This window comes from Equus asinus, chromosome 5 (assembly GCF_041296235.1).
Source record: "Equus asinus isolate D_3611 breed Donkey chromosome 5, EquAss-T2T_v2, whole genome shotgun sequence".
NCBI lineage: Eukaryota > Metazoa > Chordata > Mammalia > Perissodactyla > Equidae > Equus > Equus asinus.
In genome coordinates, this window is record NC_091794.1 from 99,408,666 (window position 1) to 99,428,582 (window position 19,917).

Sequence of the window (19,917 nt, forward strand, 5' to 3'; positions counted from 1 at the left end):
GCCTGGTTTGTTCCGCTTCCCTGAATTCTCTCCTGCACTGCGGGACTTTACCCCACGGAGAAAGCCAAGTCTCTTCTGAGAAATATGCAAAGTAGACGCTGGGCCTCCAGAGAGAGGGCGATAGGAGATAGGTGCGTGCCAGGTCCGTGAGTCTCTCGAAGGATCGGCTGATCCCATATCTCGAATTTTCAGGACATTAATAACCATCCAAGTTACTATTAACTGAGCATTCACCACTGTGCTGAAGCACTTTCATGTATTATTTTATTTAATCTTCGCACAACCCTCGAATGAAGATTCTATCATTGTCCCCACTTTCAGATTAGGAAACTGAGCCAGGGAGGTTATGACGCCTGCTGTGCCCACCGAGTTAGGAAGCAGCAGGTCTATGGTTTGACACTCTGAAGTCAGTGGTCCTCTGCTGCCTTTTCTTCTCCGCCTACAGACATGTTTCTAGATACCGAGAGCCAGAGCGGGGACAGAGGGCTTCCCTGGGGTCCAGGGTCACTCAGAGTCGTGGCCAAGGAAGCTGAACCCCAGAGCAAAGGACACCAGGAAGAGGAGAGGGTTCCTCTGAAAACAGCAGGGTGGGTGCAGACTGACATGCTTATCGACACAGCAATCTGGACACACCTGGAAATACCTGCTCCACCGCCTGGAAGGCCTGATGAGGCAGGTGCCACTGGGTCATGCTCTTTCCGTTGTTCTTCTCTTCGCATCTCTGCAGAGTTGTACAAAGATCAAGCCCCATCAAGGGGATTCCCAAGGATCCTTATCCCCATCTTATCTTAGGATAAACCTTGGAGAACGTTTTGGCACTGAGGCTCACCCACTGGAATGGCCTCTGCCTGGGCAAGGAAAGTGCTGCCTCAAGTGCATGGGTTGAATGGCTTCAGAAGGGTGTCTCTGCCCCCAGATAGATCTCCTATCGTGACATGTCACACCGGCTGAAATTTCACCGTAAGAGCTGTCCTTTTGGGTAAAAAAGAAATGAAACCTCTTTCAAAATGTAATCATTCCCAGAAGGGGTTCTGAATTTTTGTCCATCTTAATTTTGTTTCATACAAAGATTTTTTCCCCAGACTTTTGGAACTTTCTACGATTTGTCTGCTGAGAGTCTCACCCGTAAAAGGCCCCCAATTAATATAGTATCTATTTACTATCTAATGAATGCTCAAAAATGACTAAGCAAATAAACAAGTAGCAGCCTAAAATTAGAGAGAAAGCTTAAAGAAAGCCATGCTTCAGCAAACTTCTCTCCCTTTTTCAACTGAGTTGTACATATAACATAATTGCGTTAACTTGTTTTTTAAGGGGAGTATAAATAAGTTTTGTGATGCTCCACAAAGAGCACTGTGACTAAAGTTGCTTTTGCACCTGAACAATTTTTTAAACCACTGAATTCAGGTGATTGGCCCTGCTAGCATTCATTCACACTTTAGAATAAACTACTTTGTGAAGCTGTCTTTCTTCAAACACCTTTCTGGGTGTCTCAGCATTAGCAAGAAAACATGTTGAAAGAGCTCAGCACAGAGTCTGGCACAGTAAGCACAGAATATATTGCAACTGCTATTATTGGTGTTTGGAGACTCGAACTTAGAGACTCTTAATATTTGGTCTAGAATATTTTAATACCACCCAATTCTGTCTCTTTAAGAGCAGGAACACTGATGGAGAGATAGTAAATACCTCCATGCAGCCTGAGGGCACAGAGCACACAGCAAGCCAGCAAGAGGAACAGCACCAACCGGACACTTCTCCCTTGTCATAAGCTCACCAAGAGCACATACAATTAGGTGAACGTGGAAGTGGAGTGGCAGGGAAAGAAAGGAAAAGAGAGAAGAAAGAGGATGGGAGAGGAGAGAAGCCGCAGGTTGGTGCTCCATCTCTAAAATTGATGGGCAGTGCTAGATGATTTTTAATGCCCCTTTCTAGTGCTCTATGATGGAAGAGTAGTAAAGAGACAAGAAAGAGGGTATGTGATGGTGAGGAGTGGTCCGAAAGCCTAAAAGAAGATGCTGAGCCCATGAGGGCTATGTTGCTCATCACATGCATTGTATCTAATCTACAGATCATGTAACACAAAGAGCAAGAGGGAGAATGGCACCAGTAGAGATATCACCCTGTCATGTCAGCCTGGATTTCCCACTGTGGCCTCATCTGTTCTGAATCTACACCAAGCATCCAATACGGGGCCACAAATACTTGTTGGTTCAAACACAATTATGCTTTCATTTTAGGAAATATAGGGAAAAAACACCAAAGAGTATAAAGAAAAAAATAACCATCATTCATGACCCCATCACCAAGAAATAGTAACAGGAAATGGTAACTAACATTTACTGAGCGATTATCATGTGCTAATCACTTTACATCCTTTGTCTCTTTTAGTCATTTACTTAACCACTGTCAGTATTTCAGATTTCCTTACAGGTTTTTTTCTATACATGATACATAATATTTCCAATAGTTGTGCTAAGCCCTTTACATATGTTTTCTTATTATCCTTCCTCTCACTGTTATTTCTTATAATCCTCACAGCAAATTTAGGAGGTATCTGGTTTTTTCTCCCATCTTACAGATGAAATCACTGAGGCTCAGGAGGTAAGTTGCCTAAAGTCATAGAGCTAATAAATAATGGAGCTGGGATTTGAACCAACATTGGACTGGCAATAATGCCCATGGTTTCATCTATCACCTGCTCTCTCTGTTTCCCAGGTGTTCTTCACTATGGGATGTGCGTGAGGAACGACGGGCTGTCTCTTCCCAGGGGGTCCTAAAGACAGACCTTCAACACAGTACAAGGGTTAAACACGTGTAAGGTGTGGTTATTGCTGTAAATGGCCAAAGAGACCCTTGATTCGTACCACCCTTTTGCCAAGGAGATAGCTTTCTGTTATCCAGTGACCCAACTGGAAAGGCGTGGACAGTGTCAGGGTCCATCCAGGGCTGCCACTGTGGGAGGCACAGACTGAGTTACTGAGAACTCTAATCTAACAAATATCACTTTTATGACCACCTGGCTATTTGAGCCAGGTAGAGGAGAGAATTTACCCACGTCTGGAGTCTAGGATTGTCAGACAAAATCCAAGATGTCCAGTTAAATTAGAATTTAGCCATTTATGTAACCACTGTCAACATTATAGGTATATGTCTAAGTATGGAGACATGCTTGCACTAAAATGCTATCTGTTCTTTATCTGAAACTGAAACTTAACTGGGCATATTTGGCACATATCTACACTAAAAAAATTACTCATTGTTTACCTGAAATTCAGATTTAACTGGGTGTCCTGTATTTTCCTTTGCTAAATATGGCAACCCTAATAAAAGGCCTCCCTTTGGTTCTTTTTTTCCCTCCCCTTCGTCCTCGATTTCCACCCAAATTGACTGTACTTAATGTGTCCATCTAATTTACCTCCCATGTGTTTATTTTTACATGTACTTAAATTTGAAACTGTATCATATTGATTTTTTTAATTCACAAAAATGGAATGTACTATAAATCTCATTCTGTTCCTACTTTTCTCCTCAACATGTTCTTCTTGAGATCTGTCCATGTTGCTATATATACGTCTGAATCATGAGTTCTGGATTCTATATAATAACTTGTTGAATGCATAGACCACGTTTTGCCCACCAGTTCCCCAGTGGTAGACATGTAGGTAGCTTTCAACTCCTGGTTCCACAAACAATTCAGGGTCAAACTATGTGCACATGTTATGGGAGTCAAGTCAATCTTGTTGTGTTTATTTGTGTTTCTCTGGTTATCTTACAGATGTGTGTGAGGCTTATTAGGAGTAGGATAGCTTGTTCATAGACTATACACATGTATGATATTCAAAATATTTAACAGTCATTAAGACACAGGCACTGACCACACAGTACAGACACTGCCCATGCGCCATGTTGGTATGCACAAACTGGATGTCTGCCTTACACGTGCACACATATAGTTTCATTAGTGCAACTAGATTTACTCAGGAATGGCTCTACCAGTCTACACTCCCACTAGCAGTGCATGAAGATCCTCTTTTTTCTCATATTGTCACCATTGGAAACCAACTTTTAATTTTTGCTAACTTGATTGGTGTCGAGTCACTCTCATTGTGGTACTTATTTGTATTTCACTGGTTATGAGGCTGAACATTTCTTCACACACTTTTTAGCCATTTGGGTTTCCCTTTCCTTCTGTAAATTTGCCCTGTTGCCCATTTTTCTCTTGGGTTTCCACTCTTTTTTCCTGCAGATATAGAAGAGTTTCTTGGATAGTCGAGAACAGCGCTGTCCAATAGAAATACAGCGTGAGCCACAAGTGTGATTAAAAATTGTCTAATAGCCACATTAAAAAAGTGAAAAAAGTGAAATTAATTTTGACAATATATTTAATCCAATATATCTAAAATATTATAATTTCAACATATAATCCACATAAAAATGATTGAAATACATTACATTCCTTTGTGCATGCTAAGTCTTTGAAATCTCATATGTATTTTACACTTACAGTGCATCTCAATTTGTACTAGTCACATATAAAGTTTTCAATAGCCACATGTGCCTAGTGGTATATTGAATAGTGCAGGCCTAGTATCTAGACTCTGTGTAATTATTCCTTGTTGGTTTGGGTTGAAAAAACTCTTCCTCTGGTCCATCTACCTTTTAGCTTTGTTTATGATGTCCTTTGTTTAAAAAAATGTTAATTTATGTGTAACTAAGTCCATTATTTTGCCCCCTAAAATTTGTGTTTCAGGCTCTTGTTTTTGAAATCTATACACAGGCCAGTGTGTCCAAGGTATAATCTTACACTTTTCTTCTATTAGCTTTACAGTTTTTGTCTTTCATAGGTAGATCTTAAGCCCATTGGAGGATTCTTTTTTCATATTGCAGGAAATAGGGATCCAACATTTTTGGGGGGTAGACAGAGCTGTTTTCCCCAACACCATCTACTAAATAATCTGTCCTTTCTCTACTCATTTGTGAAGCCATTTCTATCATATATCAACATCACATATATGCAGTCTGTTTCTGAGTTCTCTATTCTGAAATTTAATTGTCACCAATACCTTTGTTTTATAAATAGGATGATTAAATTGCAGAGAATTTGGTAAACGGCCCAAAGTCACCCAAATAGTAAGTGTCAGAGTTAGGATTTGAACCCAAGTGTGTCTGATGCTGTACCAGTTATGACTGTATTTGGCTCCATATAAGAGAAACCAGACTACAGTGGCTGAAACAAAGGGGTTTATTTTTCTCAGATACTAAGAATTCTAGCGATAGGTCATCCAGTATAGGTATAGTGGCTCCATGATGCCACCAAGGATCCAGAAGCCTTCTGTCTTTCTGATCAGCTTTTGTCTTCCTGGTTACAAGATGGCTGCTGCACCTCCTAGAATCTGTCCTCAGTTCCAGAAGGAAGAAGGGGAAAGAGAAACAGCAAAGGCAAAAGAGTGTGTCGGCTGAATCTGTGCCTTTTAATCAGGAAAACAGTTATTTTCCTACAAGTTATCCAATAGATTTCCACTAACATCTCCTTGGAAAGAAGTAGGTCACATGGACGTGCCTAGCTGCAAGAGAATCTGGAAAATGGAGGCTGTTTGTTATTTTTTCAGCTGGGGCTATTGCCACCTGTAACAAGATACCATAAACTGGTGACTTATAAACAACAGAAATTCATTTCTTACAGTTCTGGAAGCTGGGAAGTGCAAGATCAAGGTGCCAATAGATTCTGTATCTGGCAAGAGCCTGCTTCCTAGTTCACAGAAGCAGTCCAGGGCAGCTCCCTGGGGCCTATTTTATAAGGGCACTTATCTCCTTCATGAGGACTCCACCCTCATGACCTAATCACCTCCCAAAGGCCCCTCCTCCTTGTACCATCACTTTGGGGATTAGGTTTCAACATATGAATTTTGGAGGGATGTAAGCCATCAGCTCACGGCACCACCAAAATAAAATCTGGTTTCTGTTAAAAATTAAGAAAGTGGAGGGGCCGGCTCCATGGCAGAGTGGTTAAGTTCGTGCACTCTGCTCCAGCGGCCCAGGGTTCGGATCCTGGGCGCGGACATGGCACTGCTCGTCAGGCCACGTTGAGGTGGCGTCCCACATCCCACAACTAGAAGGACCTGCAACTAAGATATACAACTGTGTACGGGAGGGGGGGCGTTTTGGGGAGATAAAAGCAGAAAAAAAAAAAAAAAGATTGGCAACAGTTGTTAGCCCAGCTGCCAATCCTCAAAAAAAAAAAAAAAAAAGGAAGATTGGCAACAGTTGTTAGCTCAGGTGCCAATCTTTAAAAAAAAAAAATTAAGAAGTGGAGAATGGATATTGGGTAGACATCAGAATAGATTTACCGAACATCTAATTAAGCTTCAGGATATCTCATTTATCAGTCCCCTTCCAATGCCCTACACCTAATCTTATGTTCCTTTTCTTAACACCCCCCAAAACAGCATAAACTTCAGATCTACCCCTGGTAGGCGTCTAGCAGTGCCCGTCACACGTGCCAGAGCCACATTCTGCTTATCACTGAGTCTTTCTGGTCATAGTGGGTGATGGTGTGCTTGGGTTTCCCAAGTCAAGTACACATTTTCAACGAATTCCCTCAGGATCTACATTTATGCTTTTTCGGTGAGGACAAGGGCCTCAGAAAGAGTGTTATTCTAAGCAAATGATAGTAATAATAATTGCCATTTTTGAGTGCCAACTACATGCCGGGCACTGTGCTAGGAGCTTTCCTATATATTTTTTTGATTAATTGTTACTACAGCTCTTTGCAGCTCAGAGAGGTTAAGTAACTTGTCCAAGGTCACCAAGTCTGTAGGTGGCCAAATTAGGAGGTGCAATTAATATCAAAACCTTTCCACGCCTTCTACTACCTATGGCTAAAAGCTCCCTAAGGGCTTTGGGCTCATGCAAGATTGTAAGATTTATCAAATGAAAATACAGTTAAGTAATGAATAGTTTTTTTGGAGAAGTATTATCTGTTGTTTATCCGAGGTTCAAACTAAACTGGCCATCCTGAATTTGATCGGCAATCAGACCTTGTACAGGCAGTTACAAGTGCCATAAAATGAAGGTATACAAAGTCTGTGCACATATCTTTCTTAAAACCTAAAGATAAAGTCTGTAAAGTGCCTGGTACTCAATAAAGTTTAACCCCTCGGTTAATTGTAGGGATTGTAGTCTTGGCTGGGTGCATTAGGACAAGTTGGCTTCTCTCTCTGGGCTCAGCTTTCCCTTCTGTGAGACGAGCGTTTGCTCTGATCCTCAGTGTCCAGTGGTGGCTTGTCACCTCCATCATGTTGGCATATGAAGAAAGGGACTTTGCCTGCTAGGGAAGGCACATCAGCTCAGTTTCCCTCTGGCTGTTTTTGGAGACCAGGATGACTTCGGTGGTTGTCAGGGCCCATGTAGCGAGAAGCTGAAATGTATTCAGCTGAATGAAACTGCAGCTGAGTTTCTGAAACGATGCTCTGCTGAATCCTAGTCCTGGAGGATGTCCTCCTAGGAAGGGGAGAGGAGGTTCCATGATCAGATAAGTCTGGGAAACAATGTCGTCTATATCCACCCCATACATCACTTGGCAATTCATAGGCACCTGTTTGTATAAGAAGAAAGGCAGAAGCCAATCCTATTTAACTTTACTTAACATCCCATTTCCCAAACTTGTTTGCCAGTGGAACCCCTTGTTCACAAAACATTCCAAGCCGTAGCAGTTCCGTGGGACTCACTTTGGAACACTGAGCCGCAAGAATGCGGGCTGCTGTTGTAACGGTTTGTCTAAGATCATAGGCAAAACTGAGTTCCTACTTCTGGGGTGACTTAAATCAGGGCAGGTACTAACATTCAAGCTGGAATTCAGAGAAATACAGCATAGATTTTCTTTTAACACTGATCTTATTTTCTATTTGGAAATGGTTGGAGAACCTGGGAACTGTATAAGGAGACCAAGTGGGATCAGGCACAGAACAGAGACTCAGACCCAGTAAGGGAAGATGTTAAACCTTTCTCCACCGCTTCCTAGCTGGGTGATCTTGGGCACATTCCTTAACCTTTCTGAACCTTAGATTTCACATCTAAAAATCAGGCATAGTTATACCTCCCACATGAAAGTAAATGAAGTAGCATATGAGAATGCCTCGCAAGATGCCTGACGCACATCAGGTGCTCATTATATGTCTGTTAGATCTGAACTAGTTGTTGAAGCAAAGAAACAGAAGTGTCCCCATGTTGAGAAGATTAGAACTGATGGGGATAACCACCAGGCATGTAGTATGGATGGGGGACAGAAACAGGGCGTGGGGTAGTCTCACATACATACAGCAAGGCAGATCAAAGGAATGAGAGTTAGAGAAGCAAAATGCTTGCAAATTTTAAGGCCACTAGAAACCATGAGGCTGGAAGTGCTGATAACCAATCTCAAGATTGAGTAGATAGGGCTGGCCAGTGGCGCAGCAGTTAAGTACACACGTTCCGCTTCAGCTGCCCGGGGTTCGCGGGTTCAGATCCCTGGTGCGGACATGGCACTGCTTGGCAAGCCATGCTGTAGCAGGCATCCCACATATAAAGTAGAGGAAGATGGGCACGGATGTGAGCTCAGGGCCAGTCTTCCTCAGCAAAAAGAGGAGGATTGGCAGATGTTAGCTTAGGGCTAATCTTCCTCCAAACAAAAAAAGATTGAGTAGAACAGCATGGGGCCCAACCTAGGCTTCCCAGGACACAGGAAAGAGCCACAAAAGGCCCATTTACAGATCAGCTTTCTCTCTGGGCTTCAGCAAATTAGGCAATACCTGTCTTATTCACCATCAAAGTGTAATGTGAGGATAAAATGAGATTTCACGTGTGACAGGTCTTCACTGGAATCTCGTAAAGTATTCAATGGAAAATGCCCATATAGATAAATTTGAATGTAAAAGTATAAAGATTATGTGAATCAAAGTTAGTGTTTATGTAATGGGTGTGCATTGAACTCCTAACAATCTGGCATAAGAAAATACTCATTCTCTAAATCAGCTAATGAGGGCCCACCTGCCTAGCTACTGGAAAATTCCATCTCAGTCACGTTTTGGAAGCCCCTCCTCTCTCTAGGGTTGTGCAAGAGTCCTTGGAGCTTGTGCAATCTAGAACATTCAGGGAGAGACCCTCCAGTCATCAGCCCACATTAGACTTGCCGGGTCCACTGTCCCAGCCTACCACGAAGGTGGCGTTTCTGCTGCCTCGGAGCCAAGCTTGAGCACAGGGGGGTCTTTGCCAAGGTGGTGGGTCTTTGCCCAGGCTGGGAGTCTGTGCCCAGGGTCAGAACCTCCTCTGCTCAGCCCACAGTCGTTCCCATCAGAGGTCCTGCCAGCTCCACTTTTCTGGAACCCATGAAAATCTCTACCCTTCCTATTCTCTGGGAAAGCTCTCCCAAATTCCTCCTCTCTCCTCTCCCTACTAAGGGCTTCCTCTCTCAATCCTTGGATACCCACCTCTTCTCAGACAGTCCCACTCTGGTCACCCAGGGGAACTCAAGTCCAGGGGTGGAGAGGCTCTGACTTAAGGAGGCCTGGAAACTTCTGCTTCTGGTTACCTCCTTGAGATGAAGGAAGTGAAACTCTCCATCATTATGAGAACAAAAATACAAATTAACATCTCAGTAAATGATGACATAGATTCAAGCAGTATGCTCTTCACACTCCTTCAAGCCTGATTTAGGGTGAGTTGTTTGGACTGGGTTCTATTTTATTTTTCATAGAGATCCATTTGTTTTCCAAGCAAACTGTGCCGCAGGCAGAACAGCTTCACTGCCAACCACATGCTCTGACCTCAGTCCCAACGCCACCTGGGCTGAGCTCTCCCTAGTTGCTGGCTCAGCTGTTTTAGGAGGCAGATAGGTTTCTGGAAGGTGAATGGGTCATGCTGACTCTGTAGTGTGAAGACAGGCCCCACAGAAAGTGAACAGAGAAAGAAAAACCTTCCTAGCGCCGCCCTTTGCCTGCTCATGGCCTCGTGGTCACACTCGTTCTTACATCTGGAAAATATTCCATCTCTCTTTCCTTCTATTTTTGCGTCACAGATGGTTCTTTCAGAGCACAAGGTCGCTGTCAAGGAACAGCTGAACAACCCCGGTGACTTTTCCTGCGACGTGGGGACAAGGCTGGGGCCGAGGCTGCAAACCAGGACTTTACTCTGAGATGGAAATAAATCTTGTTGAGGCCTCTGTGCAGAGTAGGCTGGCTTGACTGCTGGTGAGATGATTTCATGCATTTTTTCATGAAAGAGAGAAGGAAAATCAAGGGCGACAGAAAGAAGAAAGGAAGAAGGCGGGTGGAGCTCATTTCCAGGGAAAACACTAATGCTCCGGGATTGTCAAAGTTAGCCACAAACGTGTCATCCGTTGTGATTCAGAGGAAGACACTCTTAGCAAGAGGTCTGGAGGAGAACGTCAAACTGAGATGAGAGAGGCTACCTCTGTAGAGGCGACGGCATTGGGGCCATGGAGGGGGTGATACCATGGTTGAGGAGAAGTCAGACTTAACCGTAGTGCACTAAATTTTAGGATGGATATATATTCATGCCATACTTGTGTCATTAAAATTGATGTTTAGAAGTTTAATTTAATAGAGAAAGTGTGTGAGATTCGTAGTGGTAAGTTCTGGATTTGAGACTTGCCTTTTCTACCTGGAGACATTCAGCCACTATTTATTGAGCGACTATTATCTACCAAGGAATATACCAGGCACTAAGGGTACAAAGATGAATAAAAAGAGCTACAGTCCTAAAATTTAAGACCATAACTCATCTGAGTCTCAATTTATTTGTCTCTGCAATAGGTATGATGATTTTTACTTCACAGGGTTGCCAAGAATATTTAAATGAAAATATAGGAATACACTTCTACTACCAAACACTATGCAAATGCTCTTTATATGTTTATTACAAGTCTTGTTCAAAGGAGAGTTTGAAACAGTAACGTGTTATTAAATCTTTTCTCTTTTTCAAGTTAATAATTTTTGAAACAATCAAAAATTTACCAAAAAGTTGGAAAGATAGTACAAAGAATGGTGTGCTGGTAAATGTTTAACATTTGGTTCTCCAGGACGAAAAAGGCCTGAGTTGTAACATTTGCTAATTTCCATGGTATAAATACCCCACCCATAGTCAGTTTCAAGCTACTAACATGATGTCACTGAATGCAGAGTCAGGGTGATATAAGCATAGCAGGAACCAGCACACCACTGACACGAAGACCTCTTTTTCCTGAACCATTTGAGAATAAGTTGCTGACCTGATTCATCCCCCCAAAAACCATAGTATGTATTTCCCACAAGCACAGATGGTCCCTCATACAACCGTATTAAAATCTGAGACTCGTTTGAGGGCCTAATACACACACTATTCTGCAAAAAGTTTTATGTGCACTCGGGAAGAATTTATACATTACTGTTATCGAGTGGAGTCTTCCGTAGATGCCCGTTTGGACGACTTGGTTTTCAGAGTTGTTCTACTTGCCTGTTGATCTGTCTAATTGTTCCCTCCGTTGTTGAAAGTGAGGTTTTGGAGGCTTCAGTCGTTATTGTTGAATTGTCTATTTCTCCTTTCAATTCTGATGGTTTTTGCTTCTTGTAACATGGGACTCTGTTGTTAGTTGCACATGTGATTACAATTGTTCTATCTTCTTGGTGGATTGACCCTTTTATCATTACAAAATGTTTTTTGTCTCTGAAAACAGTTTTTGTCTTAAAGTCTATTTGGTCTGATATTAGTATGACTACTCAAGCTCTCTTTTGGTTACTATTTGCGTGGTGTATCTTTTTCCATCCTTTTACTTTCAACTTAGTTGTATCTTTGAATCTAAATTATACCTCTTTTAGACAGCGTATAGTTGGACTATATTTTTTATTCTATCTTCCAGTCTCTGCTTTCTAATTGGAGTATATAATCAATTTACATTTAATGTAATTACTGATAAGGTAGAATTTACATCTGCCATTTTGCTGTTTATTTTCTATATGTCCTATGTCTTTTTTTGTTCCTCTGTTCCTTCATTACTCCCTTCTTTTGTGTTAAATAGATATTTTCTAGTGTACCATTTTAATTCTTTTGTCGTTTTTTTCACTGTATATATTTTTAGTTATTTCCTTAGTAGTAGCCCTGGGAATTATAATTAACATTTTAACTTATCATCATCTAATTCAGATTAATACTAACTTAATTTAAATAATATACAAAAACTTTGCTCCTATATAGCCCATTTCTTTCTCTCAACTTCGTGTTATTTCATAAAAATTATATTTCTGTACATTTTATACCCATCAACATCTATTTATAATTATTTTTATGCAATTGTCTTTTAAGTCAGATAGGAGAATAAAAGAGTTACAAACAAAAAAAAAATACATTTACACTGTCTTTTATCCTTCCCTATTAGCTACCTTTGCTAGTGCTCGTTATTTCTTCTTGTGGATTTCAGACAGTGTCTAATGTCTAGCGTGCTTTTATGTCAGACTGAAGCACTCCTGTTAGTATTTCTTGTGATGATGAATTCTCTCAGATTGTTTTTAAACCTGAGAATACCTTAATTTCTCCTTCAATTTTAAAAAATGGTTTTTCAGGATATAGAATTCTTGGTTGACAAATCTTTTTCTTCCAGTCCTTTGAATGAATATGCCACTCCATTGCCCACAGACTCCATGGTTTTTGATAAGAAATCAGCTGTTATTCTTGTTGAGGATCCCTTAGGCGATGAGGAGCTTCTCTTGCTCTTTTCAAGATTTTCTCTTTGTCTTTGTCTTTTGACAGTTTGATTACGATGACTCTAGGTGTGGAACTCTGAATTTCTCCTTCTGGGAGTTCATTGAGCCTCTTGGATGTGGAGATCATAGTTTTTCACCAAATTTGGGAAATTCTCAGCCATTGTTTCTTCAAATATTCTTTCTCCCCCTTTCTTTCTCTCCTCTACCTCTAGAACTCCCATTAGGCATTTATTGCTACATTTGATGGTGTCTTACCCCTCTATAAAGCTCTCCAAGCCTCTCTAAGCTTCATTTTTCTTCATACTTTTTCTTTTCTGCTCCTCCAACTGGATAACCTCAATGACCCATCATCAAGTTCACTGATGCTTTCTTCCACCTGCTCAAACCTACTGTGGAGTCTCTCTCATGAATTTTTTTGTTCAAGTTATCATACTTTTCATCTCTAGAATCTCTGTTTGGTTCTTTTTTTATAGCATCTATATTTTTATTAATATTCTCTATTTGTGACACATTGTTATCATACTTTCTTTTATTTCTTTAGACATAGTTTCCTTTAGTTCTTGAATATATTGAAAATAGCTGATTTAAAGTCTTTGTCTAATAATTCCAATATCTGAGACTTCTCCAGGAAAGGATTCTATTGATTGCTCTGTTTCTCTGTGTATGGACCATACTTTCTTATTTCTTTGCATATCTCTTAATTTTTTTGTTGAAAACTGAACATTTTAAATAACATAAAGTGACGATTTGGGATATCAGATATCTCTCTCCCTCCCCAGGGCTTGTTGTTGTTGTTATTTGTTGCTATTATTACTATTACTATTGTCATGTGTTCCATGACTTTTCTGAACTAATTCTGTGAAGTCTGGATTCTTTGTTGTGTGTGGCCACTGAAGGCTTTGCTTGGTAAGCTTAGCGGTCAGCCAACGACTGGAGAGAGACTCCCTTAAACACTAAGAACCTATACATCATCCAGCCTTTGCCAAGTGTCTTTGTGCATACTGGGGCATGCCTTCAGCATTCAGCCAGAAAGCTGACAACTTCCTTAGTCTTCACTTCCAGCTTGTGCAGAGCCTCAAGGACAGACAAAAGTACGAGCTTAGGGTATTCTGAGTTTTTTCCTGAGCACATGCACAGCCCTCAGAGGCTCACAGCCCTACACATTCATGTGGTTTTCTAAATTCCCAGAAATATTCCAGAGCTCTTCATAGCCTCTGCGAATATCTCATTCCCCAGCTTTTGCTTTTCAGCTTTTTTGGTCAGCCTATTGTTTGTCTCACCTGTTACCACTACCTCAGGTGGCCACAAAGTTAAACAATTCCCTCTAAGCGTTTCTGAAAAAATATCTCCAGATGAAAGACTTTTCACACTGAGTGAGCTGAAAGTTAGATCAAATAAAGACAGCCTTGCAAGTGGGGTGTTCCAGAGAACCACCAGACAAGTCAAATAATGACAAATCTCTAAGAGTGATATTTTGAAGGAGCTCCAACCCCATGGTGCCCTCTTCATTGGCTGCCTGGCTGCTGGTTTTCACCTCGATTGTGGGCTGTTGGTTTTCATGGCTACCACAGAGCTGGAGAGATCATGGGAATAGCATAAGTTAAAATACCATAGAGCTTGCTGTTCTCGCCAAGATTCAGCCATTTTTCTTGAATGAACGCTCCTTGCACTGCTGCAAGCTTTTGGTTAATTTCCAGAGTTCTGAAAAATTGAGTCTGACTATTTTTGCCTGTTTTCTTCTCGCTTTATGGTGGAGAGAAATTTCAGAGGTCTTCACCCTGACATTTTCACTGATGTCACTTTGGTTTCATGATTTTTACTATATTTATTTATTTGGTCAATCCCCCTATGTCACAAATCTCTCAAGTGCAGCACCACCTCATCCTTGTGCAGATGCCCACTCACTCGGGAGGCTCTGAGAGCCCATGCTGGAATAGCCCGCTCACCCGGGAGGCTCTGAGAGCCCATGCTGGAATAGCACGCTCACCCGGGAGGCTCTGAGAGCCCATGCTGGAATAGTCCGCTCACCCGGGAGGCTCTGAGAGCCCATGCTGGAATAGCCCACTCACCCTGCTGGGGCTCTGACAACACACCTGCCATACCTCACACAGACGCCCTCTTCCCCTTGCTGACCTCTGACTCTTTGTGCCAGGATGCACCTGTGTGTAGACAACCTCCCTGTCCCACTCAAGGTCACCATAGTTTCCTACCCCACCCCCCACCAGTACAGACACACCTACCTTGCTTTGCCCCTCCTAATGGTTTTAGGACTAAATTGTTCAGGAATAGAAGGGAAAGGGGAACAACTGTCTTTGTAAGACGAGAAAATAAAGAATCAGAGCAGCTGCATGACTTGCTCAAGGACACATAGCAAGGGAGGGCAGAGCCAGGAACAGACGCAGGTCAACTGACTTTCAGTAACTCAGTTCCTTTTCCATTATAATAGCTAAAGACAATGACTATTATCTGATTGAACACTTTTTCAGGTCATTCAGATCTCAGCTTAACTGTCACTTTCTGACAGCTCAACTAAACAGCCACTCAGTCACTTACAACCATGTCACCCTGTTATAATTCTCCTTATTGCCCTCACCACTAACTGACATTTTCCTTTATTTGTTGGCTCCAAGAGCAGGGACAGCATCTGTCTTGTTCACTACTGTGTCCTCAGTACCTATCCCAATGGCTGCTTCCTAGTTGGCGTTCAACAAATATTTGTTGGACAAGAGAATAAACCATGTGTCAGGCACAAATTTCTCTTGAAGTTGTCATCAGAGAGGCTCAAAGAGCCTCTCATTAGTTAGATTAGGTCTCTGTAAGTGCCAGTAGTAGAACTCTACATTTTAACTGGGCATATGGCTTCCCAAACAAAGACTACATTTTCCACCCTCCTTTAGAGCTGGGAGCAGCCATGTAAATAAAAACTGGCCAATAAGATGTAAGTGGCATTTGTCTGGGCATCTTCTGGGACTGTCCTTAGAGGTGGGGCCAGTGCTCTTTACCCTCCCTTTTCTCCTTTCTGCAGGCTGGAGTGCAGACCTGAGCAGCCCTCTGGGAGTATGAGGTCAACTTGGAAATAGAGGCCACTCAAGGTAGAGAGAGAAGATAGGTGTCCTGACACTGTGGAGTGCCATACCAGCCCCAGATTGCCAACTGCGATTTTGTGGGATAGAAAAATAAATTTCTGTTTTGGACCGAATTGTGTCTCCCCAAATGTCATATGCTGAAGCTCTAACTTCCAGTGTGACTGTATTTGGAGGCTGGGCCTTTAAGGAGGTAATTAAGGTTACACAAGGTCTTAAGAATGGGTCCCTCATCCGTTAAAACTAGTGTCCTCATAGGAAGACAAAGAGACACCAGAGCACATGCACAGAGGAAGGGCAACGTGAGGACGCAGAGAGAAGGTGGCCATCTCTAAGCCAGGAAGACAGCCCTCCCCAGAAACCTGGTGACACCTGGTGGAACCTTAATAACACCTTGATTTTGGCCTTCTAGCCTCCAGAACTCGGAGAAGATAAATTTCTATGTTTAAGCCACTCAGTCTGTGGTGTTCTGTTATGGCAGCCTGAGCAGATTCATACAACTTCTATCTTTTTTTTTTTCTGTCCAAGGTTTGTTGAAAATATTACAACACAGCAGAAAGATTCAAATGGCTCCACGTGGTATTTTGAAATTCGTGCCAACAGTAGGCTGAGGGACCTGCCAGTTGGACAGACTGCCAAAGTCCAAGAGTTTCAGCATTTCCTTAGTGTCGGGATCTACTTCAATGATCTCCGGACCCAGGGCTGAGACCTCAGGATCGGAGTCATGTCTCCTTTCTCTCCCCCTCCTGCGCTTGATGGAGATGCCCCTAACAGGGCCTCTCTGAATCTGCTTCATCAGCTGTGCCAGCTAGCCCGCCATCTTGTTGTGGAGCTTCTTGCTGGGAATAATGGCGACCTCCTCAGCACTATTGGTGTGGAAGTCATTGCCCAGGCGCGTGTACTTCTCAACAATGACCCAGGCCACCTTCTTAATGATTTCAGTGTGAACACTGCCCATGTTGGCGGGTCACTGGTAAAAGCTACAACTTCTATCTTGTTTAATCCTTGTAACGAGCATTTTGCCAGCAAGGAAGGAAGACAAAGAGGGTAATGGCTGTTCAACAGCCAAAGAATAACACAGTCTACCAGACAAACATATAGATACTTGTTCATCAACAAATATTTATTAAGTGCCTACTAGGCACCCAGCTCTGTTCTAGGCATAAGGATACATGAGTGAACCAGAGACAAAGATACCCGCCCTCTGGGAAGGCTTCAGGTAGGTCAGGCTTTGTGGTGGTTGGAGTGGAGGAAGAGGAGTTTAGTTTTGCACATGCTGAGTTTGAGATGTCAATCAGACATCCAAGTGGGGAGGGGAATAGACAATCAACAATAAACATAATAAATACACAGACTACATAGCACGTTAAGAGGTGATAACTGTGGGGAGCAGGGTGCCTAGAGCAGAATAGATGGAGGGCAGAGTTTGTTGTAATAAATGGGGCAGTCAGGGTAGACTTCATTGAGTAGGTAGTATTTCAACAAAGGCTTGAAGGGCAAGTAGATATCTCGGGGAAGAGAATTCCAGATAAAGGGGACAGCTAGAGCAAAGCCCTTGGATTTGAATTGAGAGTCAGTGTGCTAAACTGCGATGAGAAGGAAGAGAGCAGGAGGAGAAGGTCAGAGAGAGAACAGGGTCAGCTCATGTTGAGCCTTGTAGGCCATTGCAAGGACTTGGGCTTTTATTCAGAGTGAGCTGGGAGCCCCTGCAAGGTTTTGAGTAGAGGAGGAACATGAGATGACTTCTATTTTTAAAGGATAACTGTGGCTAATGTGTTGAGAATGTGTGGGACCAGGGTGGGAGCAGGAGGACCTATCAGGGGGCTATTGCCAAGAATCCAGGTAGAGATGCTGGTGACTCAGATCGGGTGGCAGCAGTGACAACAATGAGAAGTGGTTAGATTTGGGATATAGCTTAAAGATGGAGCCGATTAAATTTCTCACTGATTGCCTATAAAGTGTGAAAGAAAGAGGGGAGTCAAGGACAACTCCAAGGGTTTTTATCTGAGAAGCTTGAAAGATGGAGTCATCAGCGACTGAAAAAAAAGGGCAAGGTTGCGGGTAGATTAAGTGTTTTGAGGTAAGAGAGAACAGGAGTTCAGTTTTAGACATGCTGAAATGTCAATCAGACATCCAAAAAGAGATGTAGGCAGTTGTATATGCAAATTTGGAGTTCAGCGTGAGCTTCAGGGCTGAAGACATAAATTTGGGAGTTGTCTGCATCTAGGTGATATATAAGCCATGAGATGGATAAGATTCCCATGGAAGGGAATGTAGATGGTGGAGCGCAGAGGACCAAGGCCTGAGCCCTGGGGCCCTCCAATAGGAAGATAAGGAAGATCAACAAAGAAGACTGAGGCTGGTGAGAGAAAAGAAAAGGAATAGTGTCCTGGGAGTCGAGTAAAGAAAGGAAGGCGTGATCAACCAGGCCAAATGCTCCTTGCATTAGATAAGTAAATTAAATACTAAGGATTGTCCGTTGGATTTAGCAACATGGAGGTCATTGGTGGAATGATGGAGATAAAAACCTGATTCAAGCAGGTTTAAAAGAGAAAAGGAGTGTATTCCTAAAATATGTGCATTTCATTGTGTGCACATTTTTTCAAAAAAGAGAAAAACTATAAACAAATATTATGCACTAGGTAATAATATGCATACTAAAGTACTTAGAGGGAAGCATACTGATATCTGAAATTTACTTTGAAATGCATAAAAAATTAGATGGATGGACGGATAGATAGTTAGATACGTGATAAAGCAAGTGCAGCAGAATACTGATGGTAGAGTCTAGGTGGCAGATATACAGGTGTTCACCATCAATTTCTTTCAACTGTACAGTATTTTTTTTTTAAATTTTCATAATAAATTGTTGGGAGGAAAAAAGAACAGGAGGAAAGGAACTAGGAACAGAGACTATAAATGACTTTTTCAAGGAATTTTGTTGAAAGGAGGTTAGAGAAATAGGACGACAGCTGGCTAGGGAGGTGGAGTCAAGATAAGGGTTTTTTTTTAAGATGAGAAAAATAATAGATGATTTTATGCTACTGGGAATGATCCAGAAGAGATCGAAGGAAGTGATGTTGTAGGAAAGAGAGGAGAGAACTGCCTGTGCAGTGTCCTTGACCAGATCCAGGGAGACGGCAACTGGATCCCAAGTGGAGGGCTCGGCTTTAGCTAGAAGCGCAGGAGTTCACCCATGGAAACAGGAGGGGAGGCAAAGAGGGTGGAGGAAGATCCTGCTGGGTGGGCAGATGGGGAGTGCGAGACTAGGGAACTCCTCTTTCTGATTGTTTCATCATCTCAATAAGTGGGCAGCAAGGTCAACAGATGAGAGTAAGGGCGGGGAGGAGGTGGGGGTTTAAAAAGAGAGCAGAAGGTGTGAACTAGCCGTCCTGGAGAGGAGAGAGTGGAAGGACTGAGGACGCAGCAGGCCCTCGCCTGGCAGCATTAGAGCCCCATTGGAAGGTCCTGGTCAGCACGGTTGTGTTTTTCTCCAGCCTTGTTTAGCTTCATGGGGACAGGCACAGAACAGGTGGAGAGCTGGATTTTATCAAGGAGTCAAGCAACTGTAATAATTGACCGTGGAATTCTAGCTGGTGAAGGGGAGGAATAAGGACATTAACAGAGAAGGGGCCATGAAACACTGATAGGAGCAACGGAGGTTCCAATGTCCAAGGATCGTCAGAGTTGGATACTAAAGGGAGTGAGCTAGAAAGATAGGAAGTGGTAGGTAGAGAGTTAGATGCATGAAATTAGTATTGTAGCCTATTGGTGAAAACAAAACACGGTCAGGGGAGTGAGAGGCTGAGGTCAAGATCATGGGAGGAGAGGTCAAGGATCTGAGAGGCCCGGGGCTTGGAAGGATGGTCCACACAAATATTGCAACCATCACGAATTCAGACTGGATTCAGGGGAAACGGGAACCGTCCAGGAGCCCAGATCACTGAGAAAGGAGGGAGAATGAGCCAGAAGTTAGAGGAAGACAGTGACAATGAGGGGCGGTAGAATGTAGAATTTGACGACAGGAGTTTCAAAGCTAAGAGGTTTCAGGATGAGGGGAAGGAGCAGGGTCTGTAAATAGCAGCAAGGAGCAAGGAGGA

The 19,917-nt window shown here is 42.6% G+C and overlaps 1 pseudogene; it reads right to left on the minus strand.

Annotated features, from left to right (window-relative positions):
- Positions 1-16,379: 16,379 nt before the first annotated feature.
- LOC106839817 (small ribosomal subunit protein eS17-like) lies at positions 16,380-16,775 on the minus strand (annotated as a pseudogene).
- Between the last annotated feature and the right edge of the window lie 3,142 nt (positions 16,776-19,917).